General features: G+C 39.5%; 1 non-coding gene across 1 annotated transcript; it reads right to left on the bottom strand.

The window, feature by feature from the left end:
* Positions 1–629: 629 nt before the first annotated feature.
* LOC122128262 lies at positions 630–735 on the bottom strand. The gene has a single exon (XR_006151395.1). It is a non-coding gene; the product is annotated as a U6 spliceosomal RNA (small nuclear RNA).
* Positions 736–13629: the final 12894 nt, after the last annotated feature.

Here is a 13629-nt window from a genome sequence, read left to right as displayed (position 1 = left end):
TGATTGATTTCCCTGCTAATGCCATTATTTTGTCTTTCTAATGGCTGGAACATATTCCGTTGTGTATAGTTACCACAGTTTTTGGATCCATTCACCTCTGGTGGGACATATGGGTTGTTTTCATATCCTGTATATTGTGAACAGTGCTGCAATAAACATGGAGGTGCATGTATCCTTGAATATTGGTACCTGTTGTTCAGAATAGATGCCTAGAAGTGGTATGAGTGAGCCATAAGGAAGGTCAATAATTAGCTTTCTGAGGACTCACCAGATTGCTTTCCAAAGTGGTTGTGTAAGTGTACATTCACACACACACACACACACACACACACAGAACGTTTTCTTGATCCATTCTTCTACTGAGGGGCATCGGGGTTGGTTCCGTATCTTAGCTATGGCAAATAATGCTACAATAAACGTTGTTGTGGTGGTAGTTTTAGTATGGACTTATTTGTGATCATTTGGGTGAATGCCCAAAAGTGGGATTGCTGTGTAATAGGGGAGCTCTATGTGGAGTCTTTTGAGGAAGCTCCAAACCGCTTTCCAAAATGGATGAACAAGTTTACACTCCCACCAAGAGTGCAGTAGGCTTCCCTTCTGGCCACATCCCATCCAGCATCTGTTGGTGTAAAAATATGGAACGATTCATTAATTTGCGTGTCATCCTTGTGCAGGGACCATGCTAATCTTCTCTGTATGTTCCAATTTTAGTGTATGTGCAGCCAAATTGAGCACAGAACATTTTTTATATATAAAGTGTAATTGATTGTCTTAAACTAGACAATTCAACAAAAAGTAAGTTCAAAAAGTTGTGAAATTTTGCAACCATGTATTTCTTACATAAGCACACGTTTAAGAATAAAGTCAATATTGACATGACAAAAACAAAATAATTCCAGATATTTGTTGTTCATGAGATGTGTAGGAGGAGGAATTCAATTATTCTACACAAGGCACCTGTCATAATGATCATTGCAGCAAATGTTAAGGTTTGTTAAAAGTTTTAATGATTTAAATATGTTTCATTTTGGGATTTGCTTATATATGCAAAATTAAGACTGGTAGGTCATAAATTTTTTCGATAAAGTATATAATATTTCCGGTAGCATGTACTACTAAGTATGTACATTTCAGAGTTTATAGAAACTTTGCTAATGAGAAGTTGCAAAGACTGTGTAAAGAAGCAGAGTGAAGAGTTAAGAATTTAAGTACACAGTTTCTGATAAATCTTTAGGGCTCCCTTAAGTTATATGTTAGTGATGAACAAATAATGATAAAAGCCACATACACATGATGAGATTATCTATAAATAGTCATCTTAGTGGGTAAATTTAAAGGCTACTCATAGCTTTATCCAGTTTTAAATGTACAGGAATATGAGAAAATAGTAAAATCTACTATGTACTTTTCAAATACTGTAAACCCTGGTAATTGTTTTGTTTTTTTTATTTTAGGAATCATTAATATATAATTATTGTTTTCTTTATTTATAGCATTTTTTCCTTGTCGTAATATAATACAACTTTTTGTGAGTCGTGATTAAGAGGTACTTTGAGAATATTATTGGGATGGCCACACCATTTTTCATAGGTGCATGTGAATTTACAAATAGCAAAACTAAAAACAAAATATTGATTAAAAATTATATCAAGTAGAGTCTGAATCAGGAGTGTTGATAAATGTCCACACCTAAAATCTTAACCCTAGGCTGAAGTAGTGGTATTATAGTGTTGAGGCCACAAAATTGAGAAACTGTGTTTTGTTTTGTTTTGTTTTTTGCTTTGGTTTTGTTGGTTGTGGGGCTTGAACTCTGGGTCTTGGGTAGTGTCCCTCAGCTCTTCAGCTCAAGGCTAGCGTTATCACTTGATCCACAGCAGCACTTTCATCTTTTTCTGCTTATGTCGTGCTGAGGAATGAAATCCAGGACCTCATGCATGCAAGGCAAGCACTCTACCACTGAGCCGCCTTCCCAGCTCCTGAGAAACTGTGATTTAAAAAATCATCTGAACAATATTTGCTTTCTGCTTTGGGTTATATAATGAAATATGTGAACACATTTTTATATTTTTGTGAATTGTCATACTTCTAAATTTATACTAACTACAGCCAATTTATCCTTTTCAAAGTCAAGAAATATTTCTGAAAGTTTGCTTCTGTGAAGACTGTTTTTGCATTTATAATTTCTTCTGAGCCATTTTTATTTATTATCAAAATCACTTTATATTTTATTTTGATGCGTTATCATACATCAAATACCTTCAAATGTACATGTAGTGTCTCAAAATAGCAGTATGAATGTCCTCATACACCTCTTGTTTATCTGTTACGCACTTTAATATTATGATATTTTTCTCTGTCTTTCACTCTCTTCATTTCTGCTCTTTCTCTTTCATGCTCCATGTCTGCTACTTAGAATTTCTGCTGGTCTACTATTATCCTTCAGGATCCACTGGTTTTGTGGGAACATGATAGGGACCATCAGTTACCCTTGCATTCTTTAAGAGTTATAACAGTGACGTGAAATTATTCTTTGCCATTCTAAATGGCAAAACAACAGATCTAGGAATTCCTTTTCACTTTTAGTACTATTATAAATTTTATCTCATACGAATCATTGGGACTGATAATATACTTTTAGCCTGGGACCTAAAAGTTCTTTTTCATTTACAAACAACCTTTTTCTTTTATTGTCAGTAAGTAACAAAAACAAAGCTATCCTATGGGAAAGTAGGCTGAAGTTGTTCACAGTGATGAAAAACAAGTTAATGGGGGAAGTATGTACAAAGGATACCCCTCATATAACACAGATGCTTAGAGCAGTTTATCATGTACACTTTTTGATAAGGACAATGTGCTGGGAACTCTAGATTAAATCACTGAACACCTGATATATATATATATATATATATATATATATATATATATATATATATATACATATATATATGTATGTATTTTTATTTATACATGCATATATATGAATATCGGCCCATATATGTACACATGAATGTCACTATACACACACATACACACATACGTACACACATGTACACATGCACAAATGGAAAAAGACACATAGATATAGCCAACACAGGTTTCACTAGTTGTTGAATATGCCTTAGACAGAATGCTTGGAAACAAATGTGTTGAAGATGCATTCGTCTCTAAGAGTTCTTTTACCACTCCTCTTATCTCTTCCAACTGGTACGTTTAGAGAGATTCGACTTGAAAAATGCAGGACAAGTGATAGCAAGTAACTCGGAAATCTCAATACGTATAGGTCATATGGTGTCTCTCTGCTCCCCATGGAATGCTTGCTCTTGTAGACACTCTCAACAGCCAAAGTAGCAGGACAATATCCTTGTTAAGAATAAAGTTATAAGGCTTTAAATGGCATCCTTCCTTGGGCTCTTTTCCAACAGTGAGCATCAATTCCTAAGCAGATGAGTGACTCCCGAGAAGACTGGAGTGCAGGTCAAAATTTAACCAACCCATATGAAAAGTCTAAAGTGAGCAATTCTGACTGAGGTCGTGCCGATGTCCTGGCAACGCAAATGAGAAAAAAAGAAAGTTTTTAATGTATTAAAATTTGAGAATAATTTGTAACCTGTCAATAAATGTGTAGAACACAATTATACCAACTGACAATAGATGGAGTGCATTTCATTTATATGCTTTTGGACTTTGAAAGTGTTTTTAAGTGTGTCTACACAAGTAGAATCAGCATGAAACAAGCCAGCATTTCTTCATTTAAGATGCAAGGAAAAGATACAGGTTGACCCATTGTAACAATGAGATTTGCAAGATACTATTAGAGGGAGTTGTTGGGGATGGTTGAAGGTAAGGAATAGTAGGGGAAAAACAAAGGAGGTGGCAACAATGCTCAATAAGATATGTACTCATTACCTTACTTATGTAACTGTAACCTCTCTGTACAGTACTGAGCTTCTTCAGTAAAAATGCTGGCAAAATTGGTTAATCACTCATAGAAAACTAAAACTATATCCTTATATATCATCCTGTATCAAAGACCTCGGAGTCAAAGCAGACACACTGAAAACATTACAGATTGGAGTAGGACATACCCAAGGTCTCCTGTGCAGAGGCTGAAATTTTCTTAATAGAGACCCAGAAGCACAAGAAATCAAAGAAAGTTTGGACAAATGGGATTGTATGAAATTGCAGAGCTTCTGCTTTGCAAAGGACATAGCTAGCCAGATCAATAGAAAGCCCATTGATGGGAGAAGATCTTTGCTAGCCATACAATAGAGAACGGTCTCATATCTCAAATATATGTGGAATTCAAAATATCAAATCCCCCAACAACAAATCCTAAAAGAAACAACTGCCCAATAAATAAGTGGACTAAAGACTTCAAGACAAACTTCTTTGAAAAGAAAAGAAGGAAGGCCAATAGACACATGAAGAAATGCTCAACCTCCCAAGCCATAATAGAAAAGCAAATCAAAACAACATTGAGATACCACCTCAAGCCATGTAGAATGGCTATAATGAAGAACTCTAATACCAACAGATCCTTCAGGGGATGTGGCCAGAAGGGAATCTTACTGCATTGTTGGTGGGAGTATAACTTATTCAACTACTTTGGAGTAGTATGGAAGTTCCTCAAAGATTCCACCTAGAACTTCCCTATGACCCAGCAATCTACCTTTTGGGCATTTACCCAAATGATCACAAACAAGAACGTACTAACCCTACCAGCACAACTATATTTATTACAGCATTATTTAACATAGCTAAGATAGGCATCAACCCATATGCCCCTCAGTAGATGGATGGATCACGAAAACATGGTATTTAACCAAGTCCTAATCTTAAAGAGGGAAATGGTTTGGATAGAATGATCGGAGAGAGATTACAAAAAAACGAACAAGAAAAAATGGAAAAACCAAAATTTAAACTTAAGTAGTGAAACACTTAAAAATTATGTAAGTTTAAACAAATGATATTGAGAGAAGAAAAGGATAAGATGAGAAGAAGGGATGGATTGAAAGGAGAAATGAAAACTAAAAAATAAAAATTCTTAAAATTAGTTACTTGAAAATTATATACATATAAAGAGATAATACTGCTGTTAAAGAATTTAAGCCTAAGAGGTTGTGAATTGAGTAATAATTTTCTGGATTAAATGTGTACACAATGGGGTTTAAGGTCTAATAATCAAAGACAGGTATATATCTGGGAATGAACCGAACAGCAATTTAGTCACACAAAAAAAGAAAGAAACAGAAAAAAATGAAAAGAATACTTAAAAAGGGCCAAAAGATCAGAAGAGATTTAAAAAAGCACAAACACACACACCTATACACCTAAAATAAAAATTATGGGAGGAAAATAAGATTAATAGAAAACAATTTTAACAATTAATTTTTTTAAAAGGTTCAAAAAAGAGTTCTTTGATTGCAACAATGAGATGTACAATTCATTATGTCGAAAAACGAACTTAACAACTTTGGTGGGGGGTGGGGCAGGGTCGGTTGGGGGGAGGGGGAAGTATGGGAAGGGATGGGAAGGGGAAACAACAAGGAAGCAACAATGCTTGATGAGAAATATACTCATTATCTTGCCCATGTAATTTTAACTCCTCTGTACTGTATTCTCACAATAAAAAATAAAATTAAATTTAAAAAAAGAGTTCTTTGATTTTTTTTTTGTGGGGGGATGGGGGCAATGGGATGATTGTGTATCTTCCGTGTCCATAACCAGTCTCTTGGTGGAGTCTCTGGGCTGCTTGTGGTGTTTGGTTTTCCTGTGGCTTGATTGTTTTCTGAAGTCAGTGTTTGAGCAGGCAGAAAAATGCTTTGCCTAACCCAATGTTTTGTTATCCTTCTCCCAGGCTAGTTCAGTGGGAGGTAGATTTGCTTTCAGTATCCCAAAAGAGGAAGAAGGGAGTTTCCTCTAGTTTGAAGATGCTGTGATGAGATTAGGTTATGGGTAGAGTTGAGGCCTTTCAGCAATCAGTAGCTTTTCCTTGCTGAGCTAGCTAATGAGACTCTCAGAGAGCCCAGCTTGGAGCCATTCTCAGGGTTTATGTTTACTGAGTTTCAATTGTTTGTCTAGGCTACTGTAGGGAGGGGCAGCCTCTGGCTCTGTTTACCCAGTGGTGAAAGTCACTCCTCAGGGGGCAGATTTTTCTCTGTCTGGGCTGGTTGACTTTCCCCTGGGTAGAGCTGAGCCTGGCAGGTCAGGGCAGATTCCTGTGACCTGCTAAATGACACATTTGTTTGCTTCCAAGGCCTGAGTTGGAGCTAGTTGCTCAACTGGGCCTTTGTTAGTATCAACGATGGAGATCTCCAGTGGTAGGTGACACGCAGCCTTCCCTCCTCTGCTCCCTGAGAAGAAATGAGGAGATCAGGTTTCTACTCATGCCAGAATCTTGTTCCGGGACAGTTTCTGGTCTGTGATCTGCAGGATGAATATATCTGCTCCTTGTCAGTTCTTGATTGTGTTGGGTAGAATCCACTTGTCCGCCACATCTGGAGCCTTTGTCCCAGATTCTCTCCATAGTTATGGCTGCTAAGAGTGTCTCTGCTTCCAACTCTGCCACTTCAGCCATGGCTAGCTGCATGTGTTCAGATCTGTTTCCTTGCTTGGATTTTCCCTCTCTGTCCAAACTCTCTGCAGTGAGATGACACACTTGGTGTGACTCTGTAGCCTAAAACTGTTCACTGGAATACTAAAATGCTTTCTATAGGAGAGTTTGTTTAGCCTTCAGCTTCTCCTCTGCCATCTTCCTCCGAATCTCATGATTTTTTTTTTATTGTAAAGATACTATACAGAGGGTTACAGTTACATGAGTGAGGTAATGAGTACACTTCCTCTTGAACATTGTTACCCCCTCCATTGTTTTCCCCCTACTATCCCCTCCCTCCCTCCCTTCCCCAAGGTTCTTTTTTTTTTTTTGATTGTGACTAAGTGATTACATAATTTCAAAGTCACAAGTTCATTCTAACTTTCCTGGAGCAAATTGTCTATCACAGTCTGTAATATATAACAGTGTTCACATGTTAAATACCATATTTGTGATCAGCAGCATGGGGATATTTAGTAGTAGTTCAACCAGATGAGCGGGAGTTCTTTGTTTCTTAAGTCCTGTTAGTTTTGTCATATCACCTAACATTTTGGATTTAGCATCCACTTATGAGGGAGACCATGTACCGTTTGTCTCTTCGTTCTTGGCTTACCTCGCTCAACATGATTCCTTCTAGCTCCATCCATTTCCCTGAAAATGCCATTATTTTGTCATTTCTAATGGCTGCATAATATTCCATTGTGTATAGATACCACAATTTTTGGATCCATTCATCTGTGGTGGGGCATCTAGGTTGTTTCCATATCCTAGCTATTGCGAACAGTGCTGCAATAAACATGGAGGTGCACGTGTCCTTGTATACTGGTTCCTTTTGTTCAGGGTAGATGCCTAGAAGTGGTATGACTGGGTCATAAGGGAGGTCAATCTTTAGCTTTCTAAGGACCCTCCAGACTGCTTTCCAAAGTGGTTGTATAAGTGTACATTCCCACCAGCAGTGTAATAGGGTTCCTCTTTCTCCACATCCCCTCCGGCATTTGTCGTTGGCTGATTTGTGGATGTGGGACATTCTGACTGGGGTAAGGTGGTATCTCAGGGTTGTCTTTATTTGCATTTCCTTCACCACCAGGGATGATGAACATTTCCTCATGTGTTTCTTTACCATTTTCATTTCTTCATTTGAGAAGTCCCTCTTTAGTTCCCTTGCCCATTTAGTAATTGGTTTGTTAGGTTTGGGAGGGATTAGTTTCTTGAGTTCCCTGTATATACAGGATGTTAACTCCTTGTCTGATATATTGCTGGTAAATATTTTTTCCCAATTAGTTGGTTGTCTTTCTAGCTTAGTTGCAATAGATTTAACTGTGCAGAAGCTTTTTATTTTAAGGTAGTCCCATTTGTCCAGTCTCTCTCCAACTTGTTGTGACCCTAGGACTCTGTTCAGGAAGTTCCTTCCTGTGCCTATTAGTTCAAGTGTCTCTCCTACTCTGTCCTGCAGTAGTTTCAGAGATTCAGGTTTAATATTAAGGTCTTTAATCCATTTTGAGTTGATGTTGGTGCATAGTGATAGGCTGGGGTCCACTTTTACTTTTCTGCATGTGGCTGCTCAGTTTTCCCAGCACCAGCGGTTGAAGAGGCTGTGTTTCTTCCATTGTATGTCTTTGGCTCCTTTGTCGAATATCAGCTGGCTGTAGGCCTGTGGATTTATTTCTGGATCTTCTATTCTGTTCCATTGGTCTTCGGGTCTGTTTTTGTGCCAGTACCATGCTGTCTTTGTTATTATAGCTCTGTAGTAGTGTTTGAAGTTCGGCATGGATAGCCCTCCCATATTGTCTTTATCCCCTAGAATTGTTTTGGCTATTCTAGGTCTTTTGTTGTTCCATATAAATTTTTGGACTGTTTTCTGTATTTCAGTGATGTACATCATTGGGATAGGAATTGCATTGAATTTGTATATTAGTTTTAGTAGTATTATCATCTTTACTATATTAAGTCGACCTATCCATGAGCATGGGAGGTCTTTCCATTTCCTAGTGTCTTCTGCAATTTCTTTCTTTAACTTTTTATACTTCTCATTAAATAGTTCTTTTACATCTTTGGTTAGGTTAATTCCTAAATATTTTATTTTTTGGGAGGTTATTGTGAATGGGGTTGCTCCCTTTATTTCCCTCTCTTCCTGTAAATTATCAGTGTATAGGAAGGCAACTGATTTTTGTGGGTTTATTTTGTATCCTGCTATTTTGCCGAAGTGACTTATGATTTCTAAAAGTTTGGGCATGGAGTTTTTGGGATCGTGGAAGTATAGTATCCTGTCGTCTGCAAAAAGGGATAGTTTAACTTCTTCTTTCCCTATGCGGATCCCTTTAATGTCTTTTTCTTGCCTTATTGCCCTGGCTAAGGGTTCTAGGACTATGTTGAAGAGGAGTGGAGACTGTGGGCATCCTTGCCTTGTTCCTGATTTTAGGAGGATTGGTTGTAGCTTTTCCCCATTAAGTATAATATTGGCTATTGGTCTGTCATAAATGGCTTTTATTGTTTTTAGAAATGTTCCTTCTATTCCTATTTTCTCCAGAGCTTTTAGCATGAATGAATGTTGAATTTTATCAAAGGCCTTTTCTGCATCTGTGACGATAATCATGTAATTCTTGACCTTGGCTCTGTTGATATGTTGGATTACATTTATTGACTTACGTATGTTAAACCATCCCTGTGTCTCTGGGATGAAGCCTACCTGATCATAGTGTATTTTTTTTTTATGTGTTTCTGGATTCTGTTAGCTAGAATCTTGTTAAGGATCTTTGCATCTATGTTCATCAAGGAAATTGGCCTGTAATTCTCCTTTTTGGTTGGGTCTTTGCCTGGTTTGGGGATGAGTGTGATATTGGCTTCGTAGAATGAGTTTGGGATAGCTCCCTCCTTCTCTGTTTCTCTGAAGAGCTTGAGGAGTATGGGTATTAGTTCTTGTTTAAAGGTCTTATAGAATTCTGCTGTGAATCCATCTGGTCCTGGGCTTTTTTTTGTTGGAAGACTTTTGATAGCTTCCTGTATCTCATTATAGGATATTGGCTTATTTAATTGGTTAACTTCTTCTTTGCTCAGTTTGGGTAACTTGTATTTCTCTAAAAATGCATCCATTTCTGCCAGATTTTCTTCCTTTAGAGAGTATAGCTTTTGAAAGTAGTCTGTTAGAATTGTTTGGATATCTTGGGTACATGTTGTGATGTTTCCGGTGGCATCCCTAATCCTATTAATATGGGTTTCCTCTCTTCTTTTTTTAATTAATCTTGCCAACGGGCCATCAATTTTGTTTATTTTTTCAAAGAACCAGCTTTTTGTTAGGTTCATTTTGGTTATGGTTTTCTGATTTTCTAATTGGTTAATCTCTGCTCTTAATTTGGTTATCTGGCTTCGTCTAGTAGCTTTAGGTCCCATTTTTTCTTGTTTTTCTAGCTGTTTTAGTTGCAACATAGATTATTTACTTGGTCTGTCTCCATTCTCTTGATGTGGGCACTGAGGGCAATAAATTTGCCCCTCAGGACTGCTTTTGCTGTGTCCCACAAGTTTCTTTGTGAGGTGTTTTCATTTTCATTGAGTTGTAGGAAATGCTTTATTTCTTCTCTGATCTCTTCTGTTACCCAGGCATTGTTAAGGAGTGTGCTGTTCAATTTCCATGTATTAGAGAAATTTCTGCGGTATGCTTTGTTATTGAGAGCTAGCTTGATTCCACTGTGGTCAGATAGGATACAGGGGATTATGTCGATCCCTTTGTATTTGCTTAAGTACCTTGCATGAACTATGATATGGTCTATTTTGGAGAAAGTTCCCTGAGCTACTGAGAAGAATGTGTACTGTGTTGTTTTAGGGTGAAATACTTGGTAGATGTCAGTTAATTCCGCTTGAAGTATGGCCTCACTTAATTCGGTAGCTTCTTTGCCAGTCCTCTGGTTGGTAGACCTGTCCTTTGGTGAGAGTGGCGTGTTAAAGTCTCCTAGTATTATCGTATTGGGATCTATTTTATTCTGTAAGTTTGAGAGCAGAGAGTGGCGTGTTAAAATCTCCTAGTATTATCGTATTGGGATCTATTTTATTCTGTAAGTTTGAGAGCATTTGTTAGACATATCTGGGTGCACCAATATTTGGGGCATATAAGTTGATGATGGTTATATCTTCCTCTTGGATTGTTCCCTTTATTAATATGTAGTGTCCGTCCTTGTCTTTCTGTACTGATTTTAATGAAAAGTTTATTTTGTCAGATATCAGGATAGCTACACCTGCTTTCTTACTGGGGGCATTTGATTGGTAGATCCTTTTCCACCCTTTCACTCTGAGTTTGTTTGTATGTTTGGCTGAGAGGTGGGTCTCCTGAAGGCAACAGATGGATGGGTCTTGTTTTCTGATCCAGTCCTCAGTTCGTTTTCTTTTAATTGACGAATTCAGCCCATTTATATTAAGAGAAAGTATAGAGCGATGCATTGTTGTCTCTGCCATTCCGTTTTCCTAAGTTTTTCTTCTTTCCTTTCCTCCTGTGCTTGCTCCGTTAGACTTTGAGTAATGCTTGTTTGGGGCAGGTCCCAGTTCCTGGTTGCTTTCTTCAGGTTGTGTCCCCCCTCTTAGAATTCTTTGTAATGCTGGCTTAATGTTTATGTATTCATTTAGTTTTTCTTTGCTATTAAAAGTTTTCAGTTCTCCATCGAATGTGAATGCTAGCTTTGCCAGGTATATCAGTCTGGGTTGGCATTTATTGGCTCTCAGGGCTCCTATGGTGCTTTCCCAGGCTTTTCTTGCATTCATTGTTTGTGTGGAGAGATCTGCAGTGATTCTAATTTTTTTCCCGTTGTAGTATAGCTCCTTCTTCATTTTTGCTGCATGCAGGATTGTTTCCTTATTATTCAGATCCATCATTGTTACTATTATGTGCCTAGAAGTGTTTCTCCTGGGATCTTGCTTGTTGGGTGTTCGATAAGCTTTTGTGATGTAGTTAAGATGGTGGTTTTTGAGGTGGGGAAAATTTTCATTGACTATCTTGTTAAATAGGTGTTGCATTCCCTTGCTCTGGAATTCCTCACCTTCGTCCACTCCGATTATGCGAAGGTTAAATTTTTTAGCATTATCTGCTTGCTCTTGAATTTCCCTTTGGTTTAATTTGAGTGATTTTTCCATATCTGTCACTTTTTGGTCCAGTTGGTGTATTCTGTCTTCTGTATCTGACACTCTACCTTCCATTTCATTCACTCTGTTGACCATGGCTTCTATTGTGGTTTGCATGGTGGAAATGGATCCCTTTATGGATTCAATGTTGGTTCTCAGAGTACTGATCTCACCTCTCAATGAGGTGAGATCAGTATGCATTACCTCTAATTTGGCATTTATCTCACTTCTTACTGAGGTTTGTGCAGCTTCTATTTTTGCATCCAACTTTTGTTTGATATCCTGTATCACTTTTGATAGTTCATCCTTGTGCTCTTTCAATTTCTGATCCATTTCTCGCTTTATTTCTTGAGTCATTGCCTCCAGCAACCCTTGGATGTAGCTTTTGTCTTCCATTTCTGCTTTGCTCCCACTGGGGCTCTCCCCTGCGTGGCTGCTGGCTTTTGAGGTGAGCTTGCTCTCCTGGGTGGTGGTAAACCTTGTGATTTTTCTCTGTGATTTTCGCATGGGGGTTCAGGAGACTGCTCTTCAATTTTGTTTTGGTGTGTCTGTCTTTGCTTGGTTACTGATTCTATATTGGTAGAGAGAGTCTGTGCCTGATCTGGGTTCTGTTGGGAGCCTATTTCCAGCTGCTATTCTGACTTACTTAGGATTCTCAGCTCTCTGCTGTAGATTGCTGGCAATTCCCGCCTTTGGAAGGGTTGAGCAGCCTAGACTGCTTGTGTTTGCTCCTACGGGTGCTCTTGGGAAGATCAGATGCTCTGGATGCACTCTCCCAAATACTGGAGTCTGCTATGGGCTTCTGATGTGTTTTTGTTTGTTTGTTTTGGGCTGGTTGTGGGCTTGAACTCTAGGTTGGGTGCTGTACCTCAGCTCTTCAGCTCAAGGCTGGCACCCTACCATTTGAGCCACAGCACCACTTCTGACCCTTTTTGCTTTTGTGATGCTGAGGAATCAGATCCAGGGCCTCATACATCCAAGACTATCACTCTATTGCTGAGCCACCTTATCAGCCTGAGCTCCTGCTTAATATCAGGTGCTGGCAGCCTGTGTTGCCCAATTCCCAGCCTAGGGTATATGGGTGGAGTTTTGGTGGGGTTTGGGCTTCTCTTGTCCTGAACCTCCAGGTCTTTTGTTGTCACAGGCATGCTTCCTGGGGAGTGTTGTTTCCTGGTTTTCTCCTCTCTGTTGAGGCGTATGCTCAGCTTTTTACTTCACTTGGGAGGAGTTGGTTGTGTTGTTCAGGTGCCAGATCCCCGGGCCTGGTTCCGGCCCCAACCTGGAGCACGCTCGTTAGGCCTGTGCTGATGTGTATACCACCTAGGTTATGCAGCCTGGAGGACACAGTTCAAATTTCTTCTACTGTTGGTAGTCTTGACCCAGGGGCGCTGTTCCTGGCTTGGGCATTTAAGCTCCCTTCCAGGGGCACTCTTGCTCTGGCCTGGCCAGCAGAATGTGCTCCACCAGCTGGTGGAGCTCTCGAACAGTTCCCAGTTTTAGTGGGTCCTGTGGTCCGGGTATTGGGGTAGGGAGTCTAGGTCAGGGTCTGGGGATTCCCTCCAGCTCTGGTCTCCCTTGAGGGATACACTGTCCCCTGTGGAATACTCACCCTGGAGCTGGTTGTTTCTGTGTAGTGTAGGTCGTCAGTTGTTGTTGCAATCCGAGTTCAGTTGGGGTGGTTGCGGGCTGGGTTGGGCGGCCCCCGCCGGGTCGTTGCGATCGTGATTGTGCGGGTGGTCTGCCTACAGGTCCCTTTGTCATGCTGCTGGTCCGGGGCGGCTTTGGCGGGATGGAGCCTCTCTGCTGCAGTGGAGAGTGAGGGGTGGGGGTGGGATCCTCGTGGAGAATCCAGGCTGGTAGGTTTCTCTGTTCCTGGCGATCCGCTGTTCTGCAATCTGGTACCTGGTGATCTGCAAGCGGCCCCCTGTGTCTCT

The sequence above is a fragment of the Dipodomys spectabilis genome, unplaced genomic scaffold, assembly GCF_019054845.1.
Source record: "Dipodomys spectabilis isolate Male_0828 unplaced genomic scaffold, ASM1905484v1 ptg000010l, whole genome shotgun sequence".
Lineage (NCBI taxonomy): Eukaryota > Metazoa > Chordata > Mammalia > Rodentia > Heteromyidae > Dipodomys > Dipodomys spectabilis.
This window is presented reverse-complemented; position numbering and strand designations above follow the sequence as displayed.